General features: G+C 41.1%; 1 protein-coding gene across 5 annotated transcripts in view; it reads left to right on the forward strand.

Moving 5' to 3' along the window:
- MAPRE2 (microtubule associated protein RP/EB family member 2) overlaps nt 1-27,063 on the forward strand; it is a 158,830-nt gene that overhangs the window by 63,410 nt on the left and 68,357 nt on the right. The window lies entirely within an intron of this gene.

The raw sequence follows: 27,063 nt of genomic DNA on the forward strand, positions 1-27,063 counted from the left end.
GAGAGGACACCTAGGGAACAACACTGTTCTTTCCAGCACTGTCAACTGGACAGATGGTCACTCTTCCCAGCAAGAGACATTATCGTCATGACATTTGCACTGGATTGTTTACAGATAAGGGTCAAATATGGTTCATGACCCAGATTATCTTAATCCAGGTATCTCTTTGTGTAACCAAGCCCATTTTTGTAGCCTGGACTGGAGAGGGTGGTACACCATTATTGAAACCCGGGTGCGCTTTTATAGGAAGAGCAAGTTACCTTTTGGAAATTATTCTCATTAGTAATTTCAGTTGAAAGGAGCCGGTGCAAAAATGGCTCAGCAGGACTGTGTGGATGTTTCCACCGTTCATGTTCACTACTGTGTGAGTGCCTTGGACCCAGCTTCCTCAGTGCATTTATGAGCACGAGAAATCCATATATTTTAAGAGCTGCTTAAAAAATAAATGTGGTGTGGGCCATCTGAGGTGACACTGTTTAATTCACAGAGCGAATGAGTCGTGCTCTGGCTCTCCCTGGAGGAGCTACTCCCTATAGCTCTGTTTCATGCAGATGCTAGTAGGAAATGAGATTTATTAACTGGCCTTCTGCCCACTGCATCTTTGTTTGCATACTCCAGTGTTTTAAGAATGAACGTATAAGTCCAGGGGACTGTTTCCACATGAGTGTTTGAACATGCAACTACAGTAGCATATGTTTCGGAATACTTAAAAAAAAGAAAAAAAAGGCTTGGCCCCAGGAAGTGGACTGTAAAGGAAGGCAAAACTTAAAATTTAAGCGTCAGACCTTGGCCCTCCCACCCAGCATTGCCAGTTTTGCAAAATGAACTCTTAACAAAAATAAAAAGAAATATCGTGTGTGTATGAAAGAGTTGTGAAGGCATGTTCCATTTCATAGAGGCTGTCATAACACAGCTTTCTCTGACCAGAATGTAGATTTCTGATCCTTACTCCCCACAACAGCAGCTGCAGACAGCAAAAAGTCTAGCTTCGCTTGTCTATTAGGTATGCCACAGTATCATCTGGGTTTACTTATCATAGGAACTTTTCGGAAAGAGTGACTTTTGTCCTTAATATTTTTCTTCGTATTTGTAAAAATCAAAGGATTACTTGATGCTTGGTAGGTGCCTAATTTTCAACTTCAGGGTTCTTTGTCAGAACTTCTGTTAAGGGGTTGGTCTTCTGGGCACTTGTAGTGAGATGCTCACCTGTATTCAGCAGTGGGTGTCACTGGTTGTATCTTCTTACAGGGCACAATCCTGGCAGAACAGTGGCTTGAAGTGGTCCTCTGAGTTGAGAACATTGATTTCCATATGCAGTATCTTTTCTGTATTGATAGGACCTCTTGAAGCTTCCATGAATAATCCCTTAGATTAATGGAGCAGGAAATACTGGTACTAATCTAAATATTCCATTTGGTTTAGACAGTTCGACAAGTTCCTGAGATAGGTCTGAGATAGATGCCCCTTAAGGACTTTGAGTTGGAGTAAAGTCAGATGTACAAGCAACTCCTTGTGTAACAGATTTACCTTGTTGTGAATACTTGGCTTGATCTAATAGTAAACGTGGTTTGCATTTCCTCAGTCCACAGTGATTCAAAGTAGAAAAAGATCCCCTCAAAGCCAGTGTGCTCTAGGAAACTAAACAATACTGCGGAAGACCTTAAGTCTTGGTGAAAGGAGTGTAGGCTTTAGAATCAGAATTTTCATTGGCCTGACAAGGTGTGCATATTGGGCAGTAGTGGAAGATAAGGCAGAAGCATTGAAAGGCAGGCAGGATAGTCAGAACTTGAAAATTGAAGGCTAATGAAAACTCATTAATGGAAAAACAGCATAATGAAAATAGAAATGCATGCTGGCATTTATCTCTTGTTTTGAAAGGAAATGGGGAGTCCTCCAGTGCCCCACCCTAGAGGGCCAGAATTGCTAGAGAATACTCAGTTTGCCCTGACTGAATTCTCAAGTCCCGCCCTAGAGACTAGGTGTATGTTCCTGACTTGAGTCCTCCTTCCGGGAGTAGAAGCAATCAAAGCAGCTTTGTCCCTTCACAGGACTGGCAGTTAGCTCAGACAGTGACTTCTGTATTTGTAGAAGCCCAGTTCATAGTTAGCTGTAGAACTTCAAGAGGTAGCTAGCATATAGCTTCAAGAGGGCGCTGTTCTAATCCTCCCAAACTCAGAAGCAGGGTGGATGATGCTTCATTGTGAAGGATCCTTCTGAGTCATTTAAGGCCAGAAAATGTACAGATATTCTCAGATGAAGCTTCCTGGAGCACTTCAAATGGCTCCAGAGCCAGTTCCTTATACGGCTAGAAGGTGATCCCCTTGATGGCAGGTTCTAGAGTAGACTGAGCATTTAACCTGGATTGAGTAGATTTGCTTACTTTTGAATTTTTTACATTTCACTTAAAAAAAATTGATTTGTTCTTTTCTTGTGAAAAGTATGTTTCTTCACAATGAAATATGTTAGAATATATATAGTTAGAATAGTTTCATTCTTCCTGACTTTAGGCTGCCATTCAGTGTCGGCCTCTGTGATACTAAATTGGATGTGTCCTACTCCCCTGGCATCTTACGCACAATTCCAGCAGCCCTTTTTCCTATAACACTCCACACACATGCCACCAGTATGACAGGGACCTTGCTTCTTAGTTCATTTCAAAATTCTGATGGTTTATCTCAGTATTTGGGGCCCTTAGAATTTGTATTTTCCTGAGAAAATTCTTTCAAAATGGAAATGTATAATTCACATAGGCAAAAACTGAAATTACCCACCTTTTAACCTGTAGTATGAATCAAAGAAATTTCTCCAAATTTTTTTTTGTTAAATGCATCCCCTAAGGGTGATCATTCATTTTAATGAAAATAGCGGGATAAAGATTAAACAGTTTTTGTAGGCCACCAAGAAATGATTTCTTAGTAGGTTACTTAAAAAAAGAAGAAATACTTGTACGTTTTCAGTGTCAGATCTCCCCTGGCTAATTAGAATTTTACTCACTTGAACCAGGACAAACTTTCCTCTTTAGGCATGACTTTTTTGTTTGTTTCTAAAAGAGCAGAAGGTGGTGATATATACATAGGATAGTCAAGTTGATATGGCTCCTTTTAGTGATGGTGTACTTTGTGTAGTTTGTCCAGTAAAGAAAATATGGCTAGAGCTCAGTCTTTGTTATTTCTAGACCTGACTTGCTAGAGGCAAGAGGCATCAGATTTTGGCCATGACTTGGAACAGAAAAGAAAAAGGGCAAGAGATTTGAGAGCGAAAAGTAGGAGTTAAAAATGTATAGTGTACTCAGGGGCGCCTGGGTGGCTCAGTCGGTTAAGCGTCCAGCTTTGGCTCAGGTCATGATCTCACGGTTTATGGGGTCGAGTCCCACTGACAGCTCAGAGCCTGGAGCCTGCTTTGTATTCTGTGTCTCCCTCTCTCTCTGCCCCACCCCTGCTCTTGCTGTGCCTCTCAATAAAATGAATAAAAACGTTAAAAAAAATTTTTTTTAATGTATAGTGTGCATTGGTAGTCTATAAGACTTGTCATCTATCATAGAGAATTGATCCTGGAGTCGATGGTCAGTGTTGGTTGTTGCATAAGCCTGAAATTTCTCTTCCACTGTTCTTCCTTAGATTTCTGTGATCCCATTTTTCCCCCCTCAGAAGTGGTGTTTTTGTTTTGCTTTGTTTTAAAGACATTAATTTTTTTCTTGAGTATAATCCTATCCTGGCAAAGCCCTGAGAGGTAACTTGTCAAAATTGCCAGAGGCATGAACATTTCGGGGACATTTTCCTATGCTAAATAGCAGTATCCCTTTATTTAAGAGCCCCCAACCCTGTGATTCCTTGCAGGGTTTGCATTTGGTGGGTCCACACATCGGGAGAAAGTGAAGCTTCCAAAGTGGGCTCCACCCCCTACCACATCTATTTCCTTTTGTCATTTTGAAATACCAAAACATGTTTTCAAGTTGTTGCTAATGTAGCTTTTTAAATTCCCACTTCTGGATTTTACATAGGAATTGAGATTTAAGCCCAAACTCCCACAGTCGCTCAAGAATCTATTCTTTAGGCAACCTTACTGACTTCTTCTCCACTCCTGGGCCCCCAGAATGCAGAGGGAAATATTGCACAGCCCCTCCTCCTAAAACCCCCAGGGTCAGGGACAGCAGGCTGTCGAATAGTACTTGGTAGGAGGCATCTGAGAAGGTGGGGGGGGGACCCACACTTGACCCCGATTTTTGTGATCACTGTCCAGCAGAAGTGAAGTTATCAGTCCTGTAATTTTCACAAGCTTTCAGAAATGGAGCATTGTAAATAAAAACTGTGTGTGTGTGTGTGTGTGTGTGTGTGTGTGTGTGTGTGTGTGTGTCTCCCTTAGTATGACCTCTGTAAGTAAGTTTTAATACAGCCATGAGGCACAAGTCTGAGCAATGTTGAGGGACCTGCGTAGGAAAGTTCCTTTATCCTAACAGAAAGTCACATGGAAAGAGTAAAGCCTTATCTCTTTGATCTCCAGATTTTTATGGTAGTTGTGTTGACCATCGCTAGGTTAAATACAGTACAGTATACTGTTATACAGAAAGGAAAATAAGACTATTCCCACTTACTTGATGTGCACAGAGAAACAGAGAATAATAATGGTGGCAACTGCACAGATAAGTACATGTGTACCATTTTGTTTTTAAATTGGAATTCCATAAATGTATTGCCTCATCAATGGTGGTTCAGTTAGTACTTTAATAGCACGAATTTTAAAAATTAGTTTTTGTTTAGCGTTCTCTCACAGTTCGTGGGTTCGAGCCCTGCGTGGGGCTGTGTGCTGACAGCTCAGAGCCTGGAGCCTGCTTGAGATTCTGTGTCTTCCTCTCTCTCTGCCCCTCCCCAATTCGAGTGCGCTCTCTCCCTCCCTCCCTGTCTCTCTGTCTCTCTCTCTCTCTGTCTCTCAAAAATAAACATTAAAAAATTTTTTTAAATTAGTTTTCATTTAAATCACGAGGTTTACGGGCTGAAATATGTTGGGAAGCATCTCAAAATAACAGACTTAGTGAAGTCACATGGATGATGGTAAAGAATTGCCTGATGCAGGTACTATTCTTACATTAAAAAAAGGTCACAGATCACAAATGAAATGTGCTCCTCCAGTATCTGCCCTGTGAGGCTGCGCACATAGCAGCCCATAGCCCAGATTTTGTTTCATTTTCTCCCGGCTGCTCTGGAGCCGCCGCCTGTGTTGATCTGTAATGCGTCCGGCCTGCTTAGTATGCTCCAGGAATATTGTACTAACTGCAAAATAATCCTCTGGGAGATTTCTTTCTCGATACCCCCTTGGAATTTTTGTTTTCTTCTCTTCGTTTGAGCACCTGCTGTGTGTGTGAGGTGCTATGTGGGCCCCTAAAGCTGGAGGTACCATGTCAGTGCCATTTTTTCAGCTGCAGACGTCTGGCCTCCCCAGCTCTTCGACCAGCTTCCTACCTTCTGGAAGTTATTGAGCAATATCTGGCCTTAATGTGACCCCTGCGATAGTGCCATGCGGGCAGGAAACCAGCCATCTGCATTCACGGTACCTCCCTGCTCCAGCCCCCTCACCCCCCAGTCTGGATGTAGGCTGAGCGAATCCCCATGGAGACTGACCAATTAGGAATAAACAAAAGGGGAGCTCTGAGTGCATTATCCCAGCTATAGGAACCTGCTCACCATCAATAACCATGAAATAGAAAGCTTGTGGAGTTTGTGGGCTGAATGTCTTGTTAGTAAAGGAGGATGGGGAAGAGGGGGTGCTCGGTGGGTACAGTGTGAGGGCTTCCCAGACGGGTGTGCCAGCCTCTCCCTCCTCACTCTTTGACCCCTGTCTTTCTGTGTCTGGGAGCAGAGTGAATCTGCCCCTCCAACGCCAGCTCTCCAGAGAGGAGGAGAAAGAGATGAGAGCCATCAGCCAGCGAGGCCAGGGGGCTGCTGGCAGAGAGAACAGGGACCTGTAAGTCTTTGCAAAATCCCCTAGTGGGCCTAGCAGTGCATGGTAAATTGAAAAGCAGGTTTGGTGTTTGAGAAGCCAGGTTTTCTCTCCCTGGGATTTCTGATCTGCACATAGCATTGTCATAACATTGACTTAAAGGTGTCAGCATGAATAACAGCAAACATATTTCTAGCCTGTGTGATGACTGTGTCACTGCTACCTCAACCCCAGTTCAGAACTTGGACTGGACTGAGCAGATGGTCTGCACCATCCGGCACCTCTGTTCTTGGTCCACCTTCAGAACAGTCGGGGTTCTCAAAGTCTCAGGTTGCTAGAGAGACAGACTCACTATGCCAGCTCTACCCTTTTCTAACCAGATGATCTAGTGTAAACTTTTTAGCCTCTTGAGCCTCGTTTTTCTCTTAGCCTCTTAAGCAGGTGGAAATAATAATAGCATCAGCCTCACAGAGTTCTTAATGAGGATTTAAATGAACTATGGAATATAAAGTATACCAAGCAGTGACTGGTACAAAGTAAACATCTCTTAAAATGTCAGCTAGTAGGGGCACTTACTAGTAGGGGCACTTGGGTGGCTCAGTCTGTTGAGCACCCGACTCTTGACTTCAGCTCAGGTCATGATCCCAGAGTCATGGGATCGAGCCCCACATCAGGTTCCATGCTGAACATGGAGCCTCCTTAAGATTCTGTCTCTCTCACTCCCTCTGCCCCTTTCCCCTGATTGCATACATGCTCTGTCCCTCACTCACAAATAAATGAATAGAATAGAATAGAACAGAACAGAACTGTCAGCCAGTATTGTTGTTAGGAGTTCCAGTCCACGGTCACCCTTTCTCTATAATAATCTATTATCTTTGTGGTCTCAGTACCTGTTACAATACCTGGCGTGTAGCAGATGTTAGTTAAAAGTCTAAATTGAATCGGAGGAAAAAATTCAAACAAATTACATGGTAGCCCTTTCCCTCTTATCAGCTTTATTAAGAATTAACTTAGATGCACTAAACTGCATCCAGTGTATGATTCAGTGAGGTTTGGCCGTGTATTTGCCCTTGAAGCCATCACTGCCAGAAGATGGCTGGTACCCTTTGTCCGTAGCCCGAGGCAACCACTGCTCTATATTGGTAATTGCTTACATGGTCACCAACCAGTAGGTTACATTTGATCTAAATGGAACCATGCAGATTGTACTCTATAGTGTCTGACTTCTTATAGTCAGCATAATGTTGAGATTCATCCAGATTGGGTTTATCAGCAGTTCGGCTCTCTTGGTTGCTGAACAATCCATTGTATGGTTGCACCATATTTTATCATTCACCAGTTGATGAACATTTGGGTTACTTCCAATTTTTAGCAATTATGGATAGAACTTCTGTGAATTGTCATGTACAGTCTTTATGGAAATATATGTTCTCATCTCCCTGGGGTAAGTACCTAGGAGGGAAATGATTGAGTCCTATAGTCAACCTTAAGAAACCGCAAATGTCCAGAGCGGTTGTGCCATTGTACATTGCTGCCAGCAATGCATGAGAGTTCTAGGTGCTTCACCTCTTTGGCAACACTTGGTGTTATCAGTCTTGTAAATTTTGGCCATCCTTAACAGATGTGTAGAGGTATCTCATGGAGATTTTAATTGACATTTTCCTGGAGATGAATGATACTAGCTGTCTTTTTGTGTGCTTATTTGCCTTTTTGCGTATCTTTAGTGAAGCGTCGGCTTAAATCAGTTGCCTGTTTTTTAAAATGAGGTGTTTTATCTTCTTGTTGTTAAGGGGATTATAAAAATGTATTATAGATATTGTAATATAGTCTTGTCTTAGATTTTAATGGATACGGGTCTTGTGTTCTTCACCTGCATACAAACTCCTCAAGAAAAAAGAAGAGTTGATCTACCTGGTCTTTGTCTACAGTGCCTTTTCTAGCAGTTAGGTCCAGCTCTCTGTAGGTATGTAATAACAGACTCTATTAAAATAGACTTTTAAAAAGTAAGGTAACAGGATCATTCTTCTACTTCGGGGGGTGGGCAGAACGACTACTACACCCACTTTAAAAGTTGCATATGAGTGAGTTAAATTTAAGAGCTAGGTTTTCCTTGGCATCTGGATAGCTAGGGGATGTTTTTTTCTGTGGAGAAGAACCCAGTAATTATGTAGATACTTTTTTCTTTGCATTGAGTGTCCCCTTGATGTTGGATCAACTTTTCCACTCCTGTGTTTGAGGAAAATGTGTGTAGAAATGTTTTCTCTTTTAAAGGTAGCAAAGAACAATTTTCATACTTTTAAAAATCAGGGTATTTAAGCATAAGATGCCCTCCGTTTTCTTTTTTCTTTTTCTTTTTTTTTTTAACTCAGAGGCAAACATCCCGCAGTTCTTCCTCGATGCATTCTCTTAATTTGGAAGCTTTGGTGTTGTTAGTTTGACTCCAGACTTCTCTAAACCCCCAAGGAGAAATTGCCTTAAGTAGAATTGAGAAACTGGGAAGCAAATGTCCAGTAAAATCTTTGGTTTACCTGAAAGGATCAACTGAGGGACCTTGTGATTTTTGAGAAGAGTGGGGATGCTTAGCTTCCAGAATCTTCGCAGCTAAGGGCCAAATTTTCGTAACCACATATGTTTCAAAATCTAAAGATATTATAAAATCTCTTATGACTTCACAAATGCCCTAGGTCTCCTAGTACATTTTGTGAGCTTAACTTATTTCCTCTGTCGTTTATTCATCTTCTTGCAAAACCTTCAGGCCAAATTCCAGATGAGTTACTGCTTCCATGATAGCAGTAATCTTGCAGTCTAGGTTATGGATGATTATTTTCTGTGGTCTAGTTGGGACAGAGCAGGTCACAGCCACTCAGATATCACTTGAGAATTGAGTGTGTTCTTTTTGCTTTAATTGAGCTTGTTCCGTGAAAGGAAGCCAAATACCATTAGACAGGACGTCCTGTGATTCCCTTAGTTTACGATGGCCAAGGACATGACTTTTTTTTTTTTTTTTATAAGATGATTGCTTGTTTCCTTTCCTGTTAACACGGGAGCCCAGAACCAGTAATGTCCATTTGGCTTAAAGGACTCTAACTAGCAGACACCTGAACCTCTGCCAAAAATCACCTGAAGAATTCTGGAACATGAAAAAACGTCCTTGTCTTTTTATGTGAGCCAACAATGATTTGGTCGTCATTAGCATTTAAGTGACCACCAGTTCTGATGTCTTGAAATAATAAACTGCCAAAAGAGGAAATGACCAAACTACAAGTTCTTGGAATTAAACAGGCTACCATAAAAATTCTGGAAGCCAGTACATTGTGGTACACCTATACAATGAAATGTAGCACACATATTGCACATGAAGAAGATACAACAGCTTTCACAATACATTAAGAGGAGCAAGTCGATCAGCACAAAAGTGTGTGTGGACTGTATTGATTCCCAGGGCTGCTGTAACCTATTACCACAAACTGGGTGGGTTGAAATTTATTCCCTCAAAGTTGTGAAGACTACAATCCTGAAATGAAGGTGTTGGAAGGGCTGTGCTCCCTCCGAAGCTTGTAGCTACCTCACTCCAATCTCTGCCTCTGTTATTCCATGACCTCCTTCCCTGTGTGTCTGTGTCTTTGTTTCCACATGGCCTTCTTAGTATAACTTCCAACTAATTACATATGCCATGACTGTTTCCTAATAAGATCATATAGTAAAGTTTCAAGTGGATGTGAATTCTGGAGGGTCACTGTTCAACCGTGTGTGTGTGTGTGTGTGTGTGTGTGTGTGTGTGTGTGTATACATACCCATTTTAATAAGTGCATATAAAATTCATACACATACCCCACACACTCCTATAAAAGGTAAAAGACATCTTTAATTTCATTTCTACTTTTTCTATAGTGAAAAAATACTGACTTAATATAAAAAACATTTTTTAAAGTAACACTTTTGACATCTACCTTTAAAAAAAATGAGTTTTTTGGGGGTACCTGGGTGGCTCAGTTAAGCATCTAACTCTTGATCTCATGGTTCATGAGATCGAGGTTTATGTCAGGCTCTGTGCTGACAGCTCAAAGCCTGCTTGGTATTCTCTCTCCCTCTCTCTCTCTGCCCCTCTCCTGCTTGTGCTGTCCCTCTTTCTCTCAAATTTGAAAAAAAAAAAAAGTTTTTGTTTTTTACTAATGTCCCATTTTGAGTTTTACTTTGTCTAATGAAACGACAACACTTAATCTTAAGACTCTTTCATAGCATATATACACACACAAATACATATATGAGTCAATATTTTATGGTATTAGGTTTATTGTGTTTAGTATACTATCAATAGCCAAAACTGAAATAATGTAAGCTACGTCTTGAAGACATTGGGTCAACCAGCGTAATATCAAGTGTTTAAGTCGAGAGGCAAAAAAAAAAAAAAAAAAAAAAAAAAAAAGTATGCTCAATTGTTGAATTCAAATTTAATTTCTTAAATGTTTTAAAGTCTCTAAGTCAAATTAATTCTAGAAACTAAACCCAGAAACTAGGCATGGGGACAAGATGGGGATGCACTTGACCAAATTTCATTCGTTACATTGGCTCAAATACTGGGTAACCCCTAACATACAACATCTATTCTAGAACTAACTTTATCCACCAACTCTTCTTATTCTTCAGACTTTGTCTACAGTAATAGCTCTAGTTATTTAGTCAAAACGTTCATATGGGCTTCTCTTAAGTAATTTGCTTTCCCTTAATTATGCTGAATGCTCATGAATTGCTTGGGTTTTTTTTTTCTTTCTGTAGTTTTCTCAAGTTTAACAAAACATTCTAAACTCTATAGAGACCATGATCCCCCACATTTGTTAAATGACAACAGTATATTAAATTTTGTCATTTGCTCCTGTAAATCCTCAGACTGAAAAAGTGCGAATAAGAAAAAGGAGGCTTCAGGCTTCAGAGGCACCTGGGTGGCTCAGTCGTTTGAGCATCTGACTTCAGCTGAGGTCATAATCTCTCGGTTTGTGAGTTTGAGCCCACATCAGGCTCCTGCTGCCAGCGTGGAGCCCACTTCAGATCCTCTGTCCCCCTCTCTGTGCCTCCCCTGCTTGTGCTCTCTAAAAAATAAACATTAAAAAAAAAAAAAAAAAAAGGAAAGGAGACTTCAAGAAACTTCTGTGCTTCCACTCTTTACCAAACCTGAGGGTTTTACCATGAATCTGCTCCTGTTGTTGCTGTACCTTTTTCAGCTTGGACATGGCGCAAGTTTTATCCACTCTTGACTCAAATGCTCAGTATCTGCACTTCTCTTGGGGAATTATAGTATTAACACACTGATGCATGAAGTGTGATAACTTTTGATCTGTAAGAAAGCAATAGAGTGAAGAGGTATTGAAAGGTGTGTGTGTAAACTGATTTTTGTTGGGTACATCTGATACAAAAGTCTGTTAGCCTCTTCATTATAGTGAGTAAATGGCAAATGAGTTCATTGATTTAAAAGCAAAACAAGGGGCGCCTAGTTGGCTCAGTTAGTTGAGCGTCCAACTTGAGCTCAGGTCATGATCTCACAGTTGGTGAGTTCGAGCCCCACATCGAGCTCAGTGCTGACAGCTCGGAGCCTGCTTTGGATTCTCTCTCTCTCTCTCTCTCTCTCTCTCTCTCTCTCACACTCACTCACTCTATCAAAAATAAATGCAAAACAAATAACAAACACCTCTTCTACTCCAGTATCATGGAAGATAGGATTGGTATCTGGTTGCCCAAACGAGTAACTAGGGACAGGAGAGAAGGATGAACTGTGATTCTAGGGTAGAATTCGGGGAGATGGGAAGAAATCCATTCCCTGAACAAACTGTGAATCCTTTTACCTGGGAAAGGAAGTTTTGGGAACGATGGCTTGGTGAACTGGTGACAAAAGTGTGTGCCTGATTTTGATAGCATTTCCCTATTGAAACACCCATTTAGCTGAGCGTTACTAATCTTAGCTTAAATAACTGAAATTTACATTTCCTGTTCTCCTAATGTGCAGCCATCTTGTATGTAATTCACAGGATGTTCTCTGGGGCGGGGCATGAGTTTGATGGAGAAGTTCATCAGTACCTTGTCACATTTATGTAATATTTATGAAGTTTAATGTTATACTGTTTTGCCAATTGGCCATTTTGGTTCTGTGTCAGAGTCTACTATGAGAAGAATTAAGACTAAACCGCATGAACAGGGCTGGAGGGAGATGGAGGTACATTAGCCACTTTGAAGTCAGATTTACCAGAATATATTTTAACACTGGCGTGCACATCCCTCATCCTTTTAGTCTTAATTTTATTGGTATTTCACTTTCCATTTCCATTTCAAAATGTTCTCATGAGTTTAAAAATGAATTTTACCATAATAAAGAGCTTTGGATAGGCACCAGCCTCTAAGAGTGAAATACCAAGAGATGTATTTTTTCAAATAGATTTCTCTAAACATGTAGTCAAGACACTGATGTCTTTTATTAGGGTTGGAAAAAAATTGTAAGTGGTAATGTACGTGCTCTCTATCCATTTTGACTAAACTAATACAAAAGCATATTGAGATAGTTGAGTCTGAGATAAGTAGTAACCAGAAATGCAAAATACGGTGATTCCTAAAATATTAGCATAGCATATTTATATGTTACAGCTGGCAGGTTTTTGAGCCAAAATTGTTCCCGGTAATAAACTAAGTAGTCACCCAAATCTCTACATTTTGGGCTCTTCTTCAGGAAAACTCATTTGGTTAAAGTGAAAATGTACAAGGAGGCCTTGGTAGAGCTATAAAAAGGAAAAATGGTTTTATTGAAGAACACAATTGTATGCCGTTTGGAGTTCTTTTTACGTCCCACTTACTCTAATGACAGAGTAGAAAGGGGCTTTGTTGAGAGAATCAAGAATCCTAGAATCTGCCCCGGCTCCAAATCCCTGTCCTTCCACTCAGCGGTGAGTGGACAGGTCACGAGACCAGAGTCTGTGTGTCTTTTCCTACCTCATGGCATGAGAGCAGTAGCTATCCCGTAGCACTGCTGTGCAGACGAAAGGAGAAAATGTGTGTTACACACGCCGGTGAAGAAAAAGACATCTGAAGAGACGAGGCACATGTGTCCCAAGTTTACGAACCCGGCTCCTAGAAGCCAATGCCCCTGCTTCCTAGATCAGTGCGCTCAGTGAAGCTGCAATCCAGCTACTGAGCTTTTCATATCCATGTTGGAGACCTGAAAGATGGCACATTTCTCTGCATGATTCTTTCTTTTTTAGACCTAGAACACTGAGGCCTTGAATCCGATCAACCCTAATGCATTCCCTCCTAATTATCTCACATACTCTGCCTTACGAGGTATGATTTTAGGTACCCTGTGAATATCCCCTCCCCACGAAACTCTCCCACACATACATTCATTGGGCATTTACTTTTTGTTGTGCCCCCACTATGCCTACTTTAGACAAAGGAGATACAGTAGTAAACAAAATACATTCTATAAAGGATCTGCCTTTGCAGAGCTTACATTGTGGGGGCAGGAGGTAGTGGACAGACAACAAACAGATGAGATCATGACAGACTGAGTTAGTAGCACAAAGACAAGAACAGTGTGATGTGGGAATACTTGGAGGAAGCCCCTTCAGAGAGAGGGTGGTCAGGGAGGGCTTGCTTAGGAGTTAGATTTGAGCTGAATCTGAAGCACGAGATGCAGATGCTAAGTGCTGGGAGAGACCTCTTCCTTTGCCTAAGGTCTTGAAGGTTTGTCCTTGAAGCTATCATCCCTCATTTGCTTTTTTCTTAGCAGAAGGTTTAGAGAAGGCAGACAGCTGAAAGTGGTAAGTACCTGAGGAGGGGTCAGCACTACCAAGAGCACACAGTAGCTAGGAATCTGGAAGGGGGGAGATGGACAATACCAAAGAAAACAATTTACCTAACACACAACTTTGCCTAGTGTTGGCATATCCATCACATACTCTTTGGTATATCTTATGCACCTAATAGTATGCGTGATGGATTAATGACTGAGCATGATCGTCCTCCATGGTGGGTGCTTCACCCATGCCCTAAAGGGTTGGCCTGGGGTTATGCTGGGGGGAGTGGTAGGGGCACTTGGGACCTGACTGGCAATGACTTGGATCATGGGAGAGAGCTAAGGTCAGGGTGAGAGGGAACAGGGCCAAGTAGGGCTGGGAAAATAAACAGAAGGCATATGGTCAAGAACGAGTGGATGGACTGGGAGCCAAGTTGTGGGCGGGGGTAAGGGGGAGCACTGAGCAAAAGTTGGTGCCCTGAGGAAACCAGCCAAGCGCTGTGGCATGGGAATGAGCTCTGGGTCATTGAAATTATTTTCAGAGCATGGACCAAGCCACCCACTGTTTGAAACAGATGGACATTTAGGCAAATAGAATCAGCTATAATCATCTGCACTTCTGACCATAAGAAGAAATGTATGCCTGGTGTGTGTGTGTGTGTGTGTGTGTGTGTGTGTGTGTGTGTGTGTAAGGCCGTGGCCTTTTACTCTTTTGTTATATGCAGCTGAGTTTCATATCGGTGAACATCACACATGCCACCAAGAACTGTTTTAGAATTCAAAAATTTCTTCATTCTTGGGATAAAAGCCAAGTTTCCAAGTCATTTCAAGGCTATAACTATTGACTCATTAATTCCAAGTTTAAAAACATCAAAACATATATATGCTGTTTTGAAAGTCGTATTTATTTGTTTTGTCTACTTAGAATATTGTGGGCACTCAGGCTAAGTCAGGCACCTACTGAATAGTATCTAATGGGGTTCAGGCAGGTAATGACATGGCTGTCACAATGGAGGTGGATTTTCAAGGCTAGTTATAGAAACTCCTTTCACAGGTGATTGGAGAAATCTTTTAATCATTCTATTTTTAAATTTTTTTTAATGTTTATTTCAACAGAGAGATTGTGAGCGGGGGAGAGGGGCAGAGAGAGAAGGAGACCCAGAATCCAAAGCAGGCTCCAGGCTCCAAGCTGTCAACACAGAGCCCGACACAGGGCTCAAACTCATGAACCCATGAGATCATGACCTACGCCGAAGTCAGACCCTTAACCAACTGAGCCACCCAAGTGCCCCTTAATCATTCTATTTTTTAAAAAAAGGTACTTGGGGGACACCTGGGTGGCTAAGTCAGTTAAGTGTCTGACTCCTGATTTTGGCTCAGGTCATGATCCCAGGGTCGTAGGATTGAGCCCTGCATCAGCCTTTGCGCTGGGTGTGGAGCCTGCTTAAGATATTCATTCTCTCTTGGGGCACCTGGGTGGCTCTGTTGGTTAAGCGTAGACTTCGGCTCAGGTCATGATCTCGTGGTCCGTGAGTTCAAGCGCCACATCAGGCTCTGTGCTGACAGCTCAGAGCCTGGAGCCTGCTTCAGATTCTGTGTCTCCCTCTCTCTGCCCTTGCCTTGCTCACACTCTGTCTCTCTCTCAAAAATAAATAAATGTTAAAAAAAATATATAGTCATTCCCTCCCCCTCCGCACTCATACACATGCCCTGGAGCATTCTCTCTCTCAGAAAAAAATTGTACTTGGGATACATGGTGGTGATACGGCAAGAGCAAATTGAATCTGTTTTTAAAAGTAACAGTTAATTGTAAAAGATAGGAGCATCATGAAAGAAAAGAGTATTTTCTGTTCATATTTACTGAGAGGTGGCAGTTATTAGCTAGAGTTAAGACTTCAGAGTGTCAGACTAAGTGAAACTTTGTGCACACATTAAAAGCATTATTATTGAGTGATGACTGATACCGAAGAACACATTAATAATTGCGGGGGGCTGCCTAGAAAAGCCTGGAATAACAAGCAGGCAACTCCGGCCTCTGATAAAACTCATGTTTGCTCCAAGCAGCTTAATAGTAAAGTTTTCCTTTCGTTGGTTTTCTTCACCGGCTCTACGTGGTGAATAGCCTAATCTTGAGAAAATACATCGCAGTATCCGTTTTAACAGAATATGTGTGTTTTATCATTGTGGCCATGTCCTGGTGTTTCTGTCGTCCTTGTCTGGGGTCAGTACTGCGCTCAGCTCTGCTTCTCAGGCTGGTGGAGCTCTCCAGGGAGGGTCCGTGCCTGGAGGAGTTAGTCTTGTGTTGTGTGTCTAATCCCATAACAGTCACAGAGCCCCGTAAAAATAAAACAGATGCACATCTGCCCACAGCGGCTTAAGTGTGTTATTATTACCTGAAGACAATAAATGACCTCTTAAATTCTCATCCCAGCCCTACAATTCATGCATCCGTCAGTTACTCCACAAGTTAAATGGAAGCTCTAATACCCAATTTTAAATGAAACTCAATATGGTTTCTCTGATGTCTCTCCAGGGAGATTTCATCTTGTCAAGGTTTGTCTTTCAGAGATACCCTCTTTGACTCTAGCTTCACCAGGTCCTGATCTCCCTCCTCATACAAATAGTGTGTCCCTGCCCCCACATTTCAGGTCACAAGTAAAGAGAAAGTGATGAATTGAGAATTATCTGGAGATAGTCTTTCCTTGGTGGAATGTTTAAATCCTACTCCTCATGGTATTGAATCTAGAGAATGAATTATGCACAGCTGAAAAGCAGGGAAGTTTCTGGTTCAGGGGACACATTTACACGTCACTCCCTGCTGATGCCCAGTTCATTATGAGGGACAGCCACGGGAGATTTCACATCCGCCTTTTGTTAGAGAGGGAGCCAGGAAGGAGGCACTCAGGCAGAATCGTGTCGTGTTGATACAAGGCTTTTCAAATGAAAACTCCCTGATTTAAGTGTCTGCTGTGGAACTGAATCTCTTTTTCCCCTCAGATTGAGTTGATAACACAGATTCTAATGCAGAAGTGGTCTTGGAAGAAAACTTGGGGTTTCTTCCTTGGGCTTCATGTTTTCAAAATATTTATAGGTTATTTTAGAATGATGCCACTTGTAAGAGAAGGAAATAGAGCCAACGATTGGCTAAATCTCTTTGTAAACGTTTATGGTATTTGTGAATCCTTTGAAGTATTTGCAAAATGGCCATTTCTGTTAAAAGGACACAAAATTACTTCTGAATCAAAAGCTATGTTTGCAAGTGTGTTTGAAGTTACATACCCCCACCCCCACCCTTTCTTTACCTGGTAGTAGGAACAGGCCAACCTTGACAAACCTTAAAAACTGAAGGCAGAGTAGACCCACCCATCATGTGAGACAAGAACTAAAAGTGAGGCCTTGACCTGGACCACGTGTAAGTCCAATGGTTGGTAAACAAAAGGTGTTCTTATGGCTCCCTGGTGCTTCTTCCACCTTGGCACGTATGGAGACATGGTACAAACGACTTCTGAGACACTTTGAAATGAACATTAATACCTGGTCAGCGGGACATGGCTTCCTGTGAAGCAGTGAAATCTTTAAATGTCATTGAGGAAACCACTTGGGTTATGGATTATTATAAGGGCTTCAGGAATCCTTATGTGCTCAAACTAAAGTAAGTTTCTCAGGTGAAAGAAAAACCCCCATTATTCTTTGTATCTCTTTCCCAGGCTGCTCTTTGTTTTCATTTATGTGAAACCAGGTGAAGGGTGCACTGCATGTGTTTAGCCTAGACTGGTAGAGGTATATTCTCCCAGTGATGGGGGAGCGTGTTGCAAATAGAAGATTGTTATGAGAGAGAAGACAGACGGTCACCAATATGGGTATAGCTGTCAGATGTCAGTATAAAATGTGTGAATGGAATGTATTGGCATAGAGTGGGTTGAATTTTCAGAACCTTTTATATCGCATGTGAAGTTTCCAGTTGCATTCAGACTCCTGTAGGCAGTGGCATGAAGAAGGTAACTTATGTCAGGAAGGTGCTTTAATGGTTCCGCTTCAGAATGGGTTTGGGTTCAATCTAAGCCAAACGGAGCCTCCTTACCAGAGCAGCAGACTACAGTAGTCAACCACTTAGAGAGGGCTGTTCTTCTGCAGATGGTCGTGTCTAAACTTGGGAAGCCTGGCAGACTCAGACGTTAGTTGTAGGGGGAAGAAATCAAAATCAAAATAAGTTCCACATGCTTCCTTTCCAAAATTAATTTCTCAGACTCCTCTCCTTATAGCCGCACACCCAAAACAGGACCAGAGCCAGGATCCTGGGACACCTGGCTTATCCTGAGCCTTGCCCAAAGAAACACTATTTCCTTCAAAAGGGAGTGATCGGTCCATGTGTGAAGGGAGGAAATGAGGAAACTCGCTGCCTCCCACCCCCACCCCCCACGTATGGCTGTGATTTATTTGTAAGGGTTAGGTTGGGGCCCAGAGAGAAAATGAATTATGGAAGAAATAATTTCACTTAAGGGCCACACATGATGCTAGAGGACATCTTCTGTATTTGTCAAAATTTAGAGAGACGCTCCTCTGCAATAATTCACAAACCTTGCCAAATTTATTCTTGGACAACAAAATTGTAGGATATTTTGTAATGGGTTTAAGGGCCCATAACTGGTAAGGTGATAAAATTCATGCTTTGATTTCCATGGTGTGGGGCTTGCCAAGTCTTTATCCAGGCTTTGCTCAGTAGGCGAACTCAAGTCTGTCCCATAAAATTCCTTTTGTTTCAGTAAGCAGAAATGCACTTTCTAATTTATATGGCTGAATAACGGCTGCAAAGCATAGACTGGCTGTACTTCTTTGTGCCCTGCCCACCACCACGTGTTGAATACAGAGACAAAATCAACACATTGGCCCCGGCCTGAGGCTGTCCTTTTTCTGAAGGCACTCTCCATGGGCAAGTCAGAACTGTGACTTTGTGTGCTGGAGGTACACAGGGATTTCTGTTTTTCTGTGTTTTTCTTTCTCCTGATTGCAAAATAGATTTATAGCCAGCTTTGCAGAAAGACCCTCCAAATATCATGAAAACCGTGTATTAATATATTGTGGTTATTGGTTTATTTTTAAGTAGGAACAGTGAATGCGAGTTCATTTTAAAATTTAAATGCCAGTCAAAATATGGTGTCCCAAAGACCATCGTGCTTCAGAATTGTCTTCTGTCTACTTTCAGTGGTGCTGTACTTACTAGGTTTTAAACACACAGTGATCTGGTTAAAAATCTGACTGAAAGCCACAAAGTAGAGGGCTTCCTTTTCTGCACGGATGGCACAAAAAGAAGTGTTTCTGGCCCGGAGGCCAGATTGCAGGTTATGGAAGAATAAACTGTTGTTTCTGTGTAGAAGACATGCTGACGATCCAAACAGAATAAACCTTGCACAGTGTATTCTCTTTATTTTGTAGAATTTGGTATTACTTACCTTTCTTAGCCATTTATATTTCTTGACTGAGTCTTTGGAAATTAGTAAACTTTAAAATTAGTATTTTGAGGGGTGCCTGGCTGGGTCAGTTGGAAATCTAGGTATTATCTGTCACTGTGCAGAATTAGTACAGTATTATTAACTGTATTCCCCATGCCATATATTACATCCCCAGGACTTATAACTGGAAATTTGTACCTCCTGACCCCCTTGACCCATTTCACAGGCACCCCCTCTTTCCCATGTAGCAGTTATCACTGTGTTCACTCTATGAGTCTGGGTTTTGTTTTCTTAGAAGTGAAATCATTTGTCAATCATTCTTATAAGTGAAATTGTTTGTCTTTTCTGTCTGACTTAGTGTGAAACTCTCATAGTCCATCCATGTTGTCACAAACGACAAGATTTCCTTTTTTGTGGCTGAGTAGCTCTGGTGTGTGCGTGTATGTGTGTATCATCACATCGTTAAGATTCATGGACACTTAGATTGTTCCATGTCTGGGCTATTATAAGTAATGTTGCAGTGAACATAGGGGTGCATGTGTCTTTTCAAATTAGTGTTTTTGTATTCTTTGGCTAACCACCCAGAAGTGGAATTGCTGGATCATATGATAGTTCTATTTTTAATTTTTTGAGGAACTCCATACTATTTTCCATGGTGGCTGCGCCAGTTGATGCCCACCAACACTGTGTGTGGATCCCTTTTCTCCACGTCTTCATCAACACTTGTTATTTCTTGTCTTTATGACGCTGGCCATTCTAACAGGTGTGCAGTGATACCTTTTTAAAAAATGTTTTTAATGTTTTTGTTTATTTTTGAGAGAGGGAGAGAGACAGAGCACGAATGGGGGAGGGCAGAGAGAGGGAGACATAGAATCCAAAGCAGGCTCCGGGCTCTGAGCTGTTGGCACAGAGCCCGACATGGGGCCGAAACTCACAAATTGCGAGATCATGACCTGAGCTGAAGTCCGACGCTAAACCGACTGAGCCACCCAGGTGCCCCGGCGTGCAGTGATATCTTATTGTGGTTTTGATTTTCATTTCCCTGACGATTTATGGTGGGCATCATCAAAAAGGTGGAGTACCTTTTCGTGTGCCTGTTGGTCATCTGTATGCCTTGGAGAAGGAATGTCTATTCAGTTCCTCTGCCCATTTTTTAATTGGATTAGTTTGTTGTTACTTAGTTGTAGAAGTTCTTGATATATTTTGGATATTAACCCCTTATTGCTTAATTCATTTACAAATGTCTTCTCCCATTCAGTAGATTGCCTTCTCATTTTGTTGATGGTTTGCTTTGTTGTGCAGAAGCTTTTTAGTTTTATGTAGTTACACTCAGCTATCATTGCTTTTGTGGTCCTTGTCTTTGGAGTCAGATCTGAAAAAAAACATTAAGACCAACAAGCTTACCACCTGTTTTCTTCTAGGAGCTTTATGGTTTCACATCCCATATTCAACTCTGTAATCCATTGTAAGTTAATTTTTGTATATGGGTAAGGTAGTGGTCCAGTTTCATTTGCAAGTAGCTGTCCAGTTTTCCCATCACCATTCATAGAAGAGATGGTCTTTCCCTGTTGTATAGTCTTACCTCTTTTGTCTTAAATTAATTGATCATACATATATGTGTAGGTTTATTTCTGGGCTCCCTATTCTGTTCCATTGCTTTATGTGTCTTTTCTTAAAAAATTAAAAAAAATTTTTTTTTTACACTTTATTTATTTTTGATAGAGACACAGCACAAGTGGGGCAGGGGCAGAGAGTTGGAGACACAGAATCCGAAGCAGGCTCCAGGCTCCGAGCTCTCAGCATGGAGCCCGAGGTGGGGCTCAAACTCACAAACCACGAGATCATGACCTGGGCCAAAGTCGGACACTTAACCAACTGAATCACCCAGACCCCTAAAAAATTTTGTTTAATGTTTATTTTTGAGAGAGCATGAGCAGAGGATCGATCCTAAGTGGGCTCTGTGCTGATAGCAGCGAGCCCACTGTGGGGCTCAAACTCACAACCTGTGAGATCAGGACCTGAGCCAAAGTCGAACGCCCAACCAACTGAGCCACCCAGGGGCCCGTATGTGTCTGTTTTTATACCATTACTATTCTGTTTGGATTAATATAGCTTTGCGATATAGTTTGAAACCAGGGGGCATGAGACCTCGGGCTTTATTCCTCTTTCTCAAGATTGCTTTGGCTATTTGGGGTCTTGTGTGCATCCATACAATTTTTTATGTTCTAGTTCTGTAAAAAATGCCATTGGAATTGCATTGAACCTGTAGATTGCTTTGGGTAGTATGGGCATCTTAACAATATTCTTCCAGTCCAAGAATATCTCTCCATTTGTCAGGATCTTTTTCAATTTCATTCATCAGTGTCTTGTATGAATTATTTTAACTCCTACCTTCAGAAAGACTGGGTATCCACATTTGTCAGGGAAGACTATAATTCCTGCCCTGCTTTCCTCATAGGATTCTTTCAAGGATAAAATGGGAGCATGAAATCATTTAAAAATAATAGAAAAATTCCTTGTGTTATCCAAACATTTCTGAATAATCAGGAGCTGGTACTTGTGTATTGTAATCTAGATTGGCAGTGAAAAAATTATAATGAAATCTTAGGATTTTAGAATGTGTCCACAGAAAAGCTAAGACCAGTAAATACACTCTCACCAGCCCTGAGTTTAATACTTGGAAGATCAGTTTCCTTCCGTGAACTGTGTGGTCACCTGAATAAATTAGGCTTGAATATGTTGAAGTTGCGCCTGTAGGAAAAGTGGGAGCTGAAGGAATTGGGAAGAGCAAAGCATGGATGGCAAAGCAGGAATGGAATTCTTTTTGCATTTTGGAGCCACCTCACTTCCTAGGGGTTAGGAAGAGCACCAGCCCTTCTGCGGAGAGGGGGCCTGGACCCAGCACTCTGCCTCAAAAATCAGAAGGCTTTGCACCTTGAGATGAGAACTAATAAAGGGAGCAAAAGACAACCACAAAGTGAAATGAATTGTGAGTATCTTGGTGACATTTGGAGGAAGGTAGATAAAAATATTCTACTCAGCATGGATTGTAAATAGAAATTATCTGTATGGTTCCATGGCTATTAGTTTGAAGTAGGTATGGAAATCTATTTATTTGATGCATTGTCGTTGTTTTATTTTAGAAAACCTAATAGAAGCTTCTGGCTTTCTGAGTCGGTAGAGCATGTGACACTTGATCTTGGGATCATGAGTTCAAGCCCCACACTGGGTGTAGAGCTTACTTTAAAAAAAAAAAAAAAAAGGAAGGAAGGAAAGAAGGAAAACTTAACCTTCCTTCCCTCACCCTCACTCTTGGTCTGCCCTCCATTCTGCTTTTCCCACAGGTCCCCTAGTGCCGGTTGCTCTTACTGTCACTGTTGGGGGTGGGGTGAGTTGATTCTGGGGACTGCAGCTGTGTTGGTTAGAGAGGGGATGTGGCAGAGGCTAGAGTGGTGAGTCTAGTAACTGATTAACAGTTTTTCTGAAGCAAAAATCAGGTGCTATTTCATTGTTTGTCTGGTCTTCCCAATTTTACTTGCTTTTGTAGATATGAAAGATTGTTTATTTAGATATGAAAGATTGTTCCCCTTAGGTGAATGTTATCAAGAAACACCCAGAGGAGATGTGATTCATTGACAGCAGTTGTAGCAAATGAATGACCTGCTTCCCTCTTCTCATGGCTACCTGTTCCTTTGTTGCACATTTCTGTTAGGAAACCACAGAACATCTCTACTCACTTGTATATAGATTATCTGTCTAAAACACAGACCTGACAGTATTGCTCCTGCTTTGTGGTTGGTTGTTTTTAAATCATCTGGACCAAAAATATTGTCCCAATTTGGCTAGATGTCACCTAGCACAATTCTGGACCCCGATGCCTCATCCTGCAACAATACATTGCATGGTAAAGCAAAAGCTTTGCAGTACTGCCTAAAGAAGAAGCCATCAGAAACATACATCAACTGCCAAAAGTTATACCTGTAAAAGAAAATTAAGCAGTTCAAAATGTTCTAAATTAAAAAAAAAAAAAATGTTCTAAATTTTGAATTATCTCTACTGAGATTTTACATAATTTACATAGTCATACAAAGTTGACTAGGTATTAAAAGCAAATGGTTTTGTGTAATAAATGATAGACTAAAACAACACACGTTATTAACCAGAAACTCAAAAACCTTTCATATGTTGTATAAAAGTAGTAACAATGGTCACATTATCTGAAATGCCAGTATCGTGAGGTTTTGTTTTTTGTTTTAGGTCTTCAGGGGAAGAGAATTTTAGAGATAAGAGTGCTTCTGGGGATGGATGAATATTTTTATTTAAAAATAAAATCTTTCGCACTGCAAGTAGAAAGCAGATCTTTATTGCTGTAGGCTTAATAAGCACTCCAAATAGAAGCCTTTTATAAATTCAAAAATTTTTGTGTAAAACGAGATTTTTCTGTCATATATCGCCGTGCTTAAAAATATTTATCTCTACCTTTTGTGACTAAAGAAAGAAGGAACGCTTGGAGAAATTCCTGGTTTTAGGCCTAAGGTGAGAAATGTCCAAGTTGGGCCTGGAACATTTTGCCATCCCAGAAAGCAAAGAAGTTATCAGAGACTCCCAGGACTTTGTCAGCAGAACTCCGAAACCAGCTTGAATAAGTTCTTACAAGCTTACACATCAGTAAAGACATAGACTGTGGTGGGTTGAAACGTGGATTGAAACCTACTTGCTAGGAGTTCCTAATTATACTTCAGAATTAAAAACCTCATTAGTCATGTTGGGAGACTATTAGAGAACTACCTCGTTGTTTTGAAAAAAATGGTCAATAAAGCGAATCATTTGTTAATATGACCAGTACCTCAGAGGGGAAATTTCTCTTTGTAGAATTATGCTAGGTAGTAAATCAAAAATGAGTGACAGAATATCACTTTGAAGTCTCTAAACAAATGTCATTAATGGTTAACAATATCCCAAAAGGAGTCAGACATTATGTGCCTCCTGATGGAAGTTCAAACACTGCAAGTAAGTAGTCCTGCCTCCAAACCCCCAATTAGAACTTGAATCATATCTGGCCTCTAGATCAAATGACCCATTTATAGAATGGCATGCAGTGAGCAAAATCCAGATTGTGGAAACTGTACAAGACAACCCACTTCCTTCAACTATGTATATATGTATATTTTTTTAATTTATATGTATATGTTTATATGTATATATGTTTATATTTACATATATGTTTACATGTATATGTTAGAAATGGAGAAGAAATTATAAGATGATGCGTATTTGATATTAAGAAATTATTTTTACTTTTAGATGTGATAATGCTATTTGAAGTTTTTTCAAATGTCCTTATCTTTTAGAGACACATACTGAAATACTTGTACACAAAATGATAAGCTTGGTATTTACTTCAAAATAGACTGGCTTGGGGAATGGAGGGTAGGCTTTGGGATGGAGAGTATTGACTGTAGCTTAAATGGAGTAGGATTGGCCAATATTAGTAATTGTTGAAGCCAAGAAGTGAAGACAACTGGTTTTGTTATTCTGTTCTACTTTCATATGTTCAAAAACTTTCAAAATAGGATTTATATATATATAATTTTTCAAAATGAAAGTTTATGCACACATTTTGCATAAAATTATGTCAAGTGTTAATATGTTGCACAGAACTAGTAAAATCACAAGGTTTCAACCAGGTTTAAACATTAAAATTCTTTTACTAGAGTACAGCTGTTAGAATGCCGAAATCTAAAACACTGACAGGGGCGCCTGGGTGGCTCAGTTGGTTAGGCGACCCACTTGGTGTCAGGTCATGATCTCACGGTTCATGGGTTCGAGCCCCACATCGTGCTGACAGCACAGAGCCTGGAGCCTGCTTCAGATTCTGTGTCTCCCCCCATCTCTACCCCTCCCCTGCTCACGCTCTATGTCTCTGTCTCAATAATAACTAAACGTTAAAAAAAAAAAATTTAAAACACTGACAGCACCAAATGCTGGTGGGAATGTGGATCAACAGGAACTCTCATTGATGGCTGGTGGGAATGCAAAATGGGCACAGCCACTTTGGAAGACATTTTAGCAATTTCTTATCAAAGTAAACATTCTTATCATATATTCCATCAGTCGGGCTTTTTGGTATTTATCCAAATGAATTGAAAACTTATTTCCAAACAAAAGCCTGCACATGGATGTCTGTAGCAGCTTTATTCATAATTGCCAAAATTTGAAAGCAACCAAGATGACCTTCAGTGAGTGAGTGGTGCCTTCACACAGTGTAACAGAGCTCAAAAGAGATGAGCTGTCAGGCCATGAAAAGACGTGAAGGAGCCTTAAACGCACATCACTAAGTGAAAGAAGCCAATCTGAAAAGGCTACATGCTGTATGATTCCAACTGTATGATATTCTGGGAAAGGGAAAACCATGGAAACAGTAAAAAGATCAGTGGCTGTCAGGGATTGGTGGGAGGAAGTTATGAATCAGCGGAGCAGAGGATTTTTAGATGGGTGTTGTGTTTCCCTAAACTACTCCGTGCAACACTACAATAGTGGTTACACGTCATATATGTGTGAAAACCCATAAAATATAGGACACCAAGAGTGAACCCTAATGTAAACTATGGACTTTGGGTGATAATGATGTATCAGTGTAGGTTCGTTGATTGTAATAAATGTACCAGCTGGTGTGGGATGTTGATAGTAGGGGAGGCTGTGTGTGTGGGGGGACAGAGGGTGGGTATATGGGGAAAGTCTCTACTTCAATTGAATTTGGTGTGAACAGCTGTAAAAACCAATGACACAAAACTATAGATAACAAAATATTTTGAACAAAACCTTTTCTGTATATGCCACTCTGATGAAAAGTTGGGGAAATCGGTATCATGAAATGGTCAGAGAAATATATTAACATTAGTCTTCTTTCCCAGTTTCATAAAGGGGAGATCTATGCAGTTAGGCAGTACATGTCTTTCAAATTATTCAAATGTTTTTATACTTTTTGTAAAGGCTTTGTCCAAAGCTTTGAGAGAGAGAGAATGCTAGGTGAGAATTTTTTTCTAATGAAACCTATATGAAGCCTGTTTCTGAAGTGGGTTTTCTTTAAAGCTGATTAAAAAAAGTAAGTTTGTAGCTTACCTACTGCCCTGCTTATCTTACATGGGATGGGGGGAGTCGGGGAGCACATGCCTGCATTCAGCAATTTTATCGAAAGCCTACTCTGTCTGAACTGGACTAGGCACCAGGGGTATACAAAGAATAAAATGGACAAAATCCCTGTCCCCATGGAGCTTCTGTCCTGTGTCTGCGAATAGATAAAAAGAATAGGAGATAATGATGACGCCCCTTAATGAAGTGGCATTGAGGGGAGCTTGAAAGAAATGAGGGAGAGTGCACCTCAAAACTGGGGAATGGTTCTGGCTGCAGCCATAGCAAATGCAAAAGCCTTGAGGAGGAAGTGAGGAGAGTCCAAGCCAGAGTCACAAGGCTGGTCTGGATGGAGTGGAGTGAGGGACAGTGACTGGGAGCAGAATGTAGAAAGCCTTGTAAAGCTTGGTAAGAACTTCAGATTGTGCTCTGAGATGAGCAACCAGTGGAGGATTTTTTATTTATTTTTTTTAGAGAGCACACAAGCAGGGGAGAGGACAGAGAGAGGGAGAGAGAAAATCTTTAGCAGGCTCCATGCTCAGCAAGGAGCCTGATGCAGGACTCAGTCCCATGACCCTGGGATCATGACCTGAGCCAAAAATCAAGTGTTGGACACTCAATTGACTGAGCCACCCAGGAGCGCCTGGAAGGTTTTAAATTAAGAGAAAGCATCTGATTTTTGCCAGTAGGATAGCTCTGGCTGCTGTGTTGAGAACACGTGGTGAGGGGGCAAGGGTGCAAGTTGGGAGGCCAGTGAAAAGACTATTGCCAAAC

Source organism: Panthera tigris, chromosome D3 (genome assembly GCF_018350195.1).
Source record: "Panthera tigris isolate Pti1 chromosome D3, P.tigris_Pti1_mat1.1, whole genome shotgun sequence".
NCBI classification, from domain to species: domain Eukaryota; kingdom Metazoa; phylum Chordata; class Mammalia; order Carnivora; family Felidae; genus Panthera; species Panthera tigris.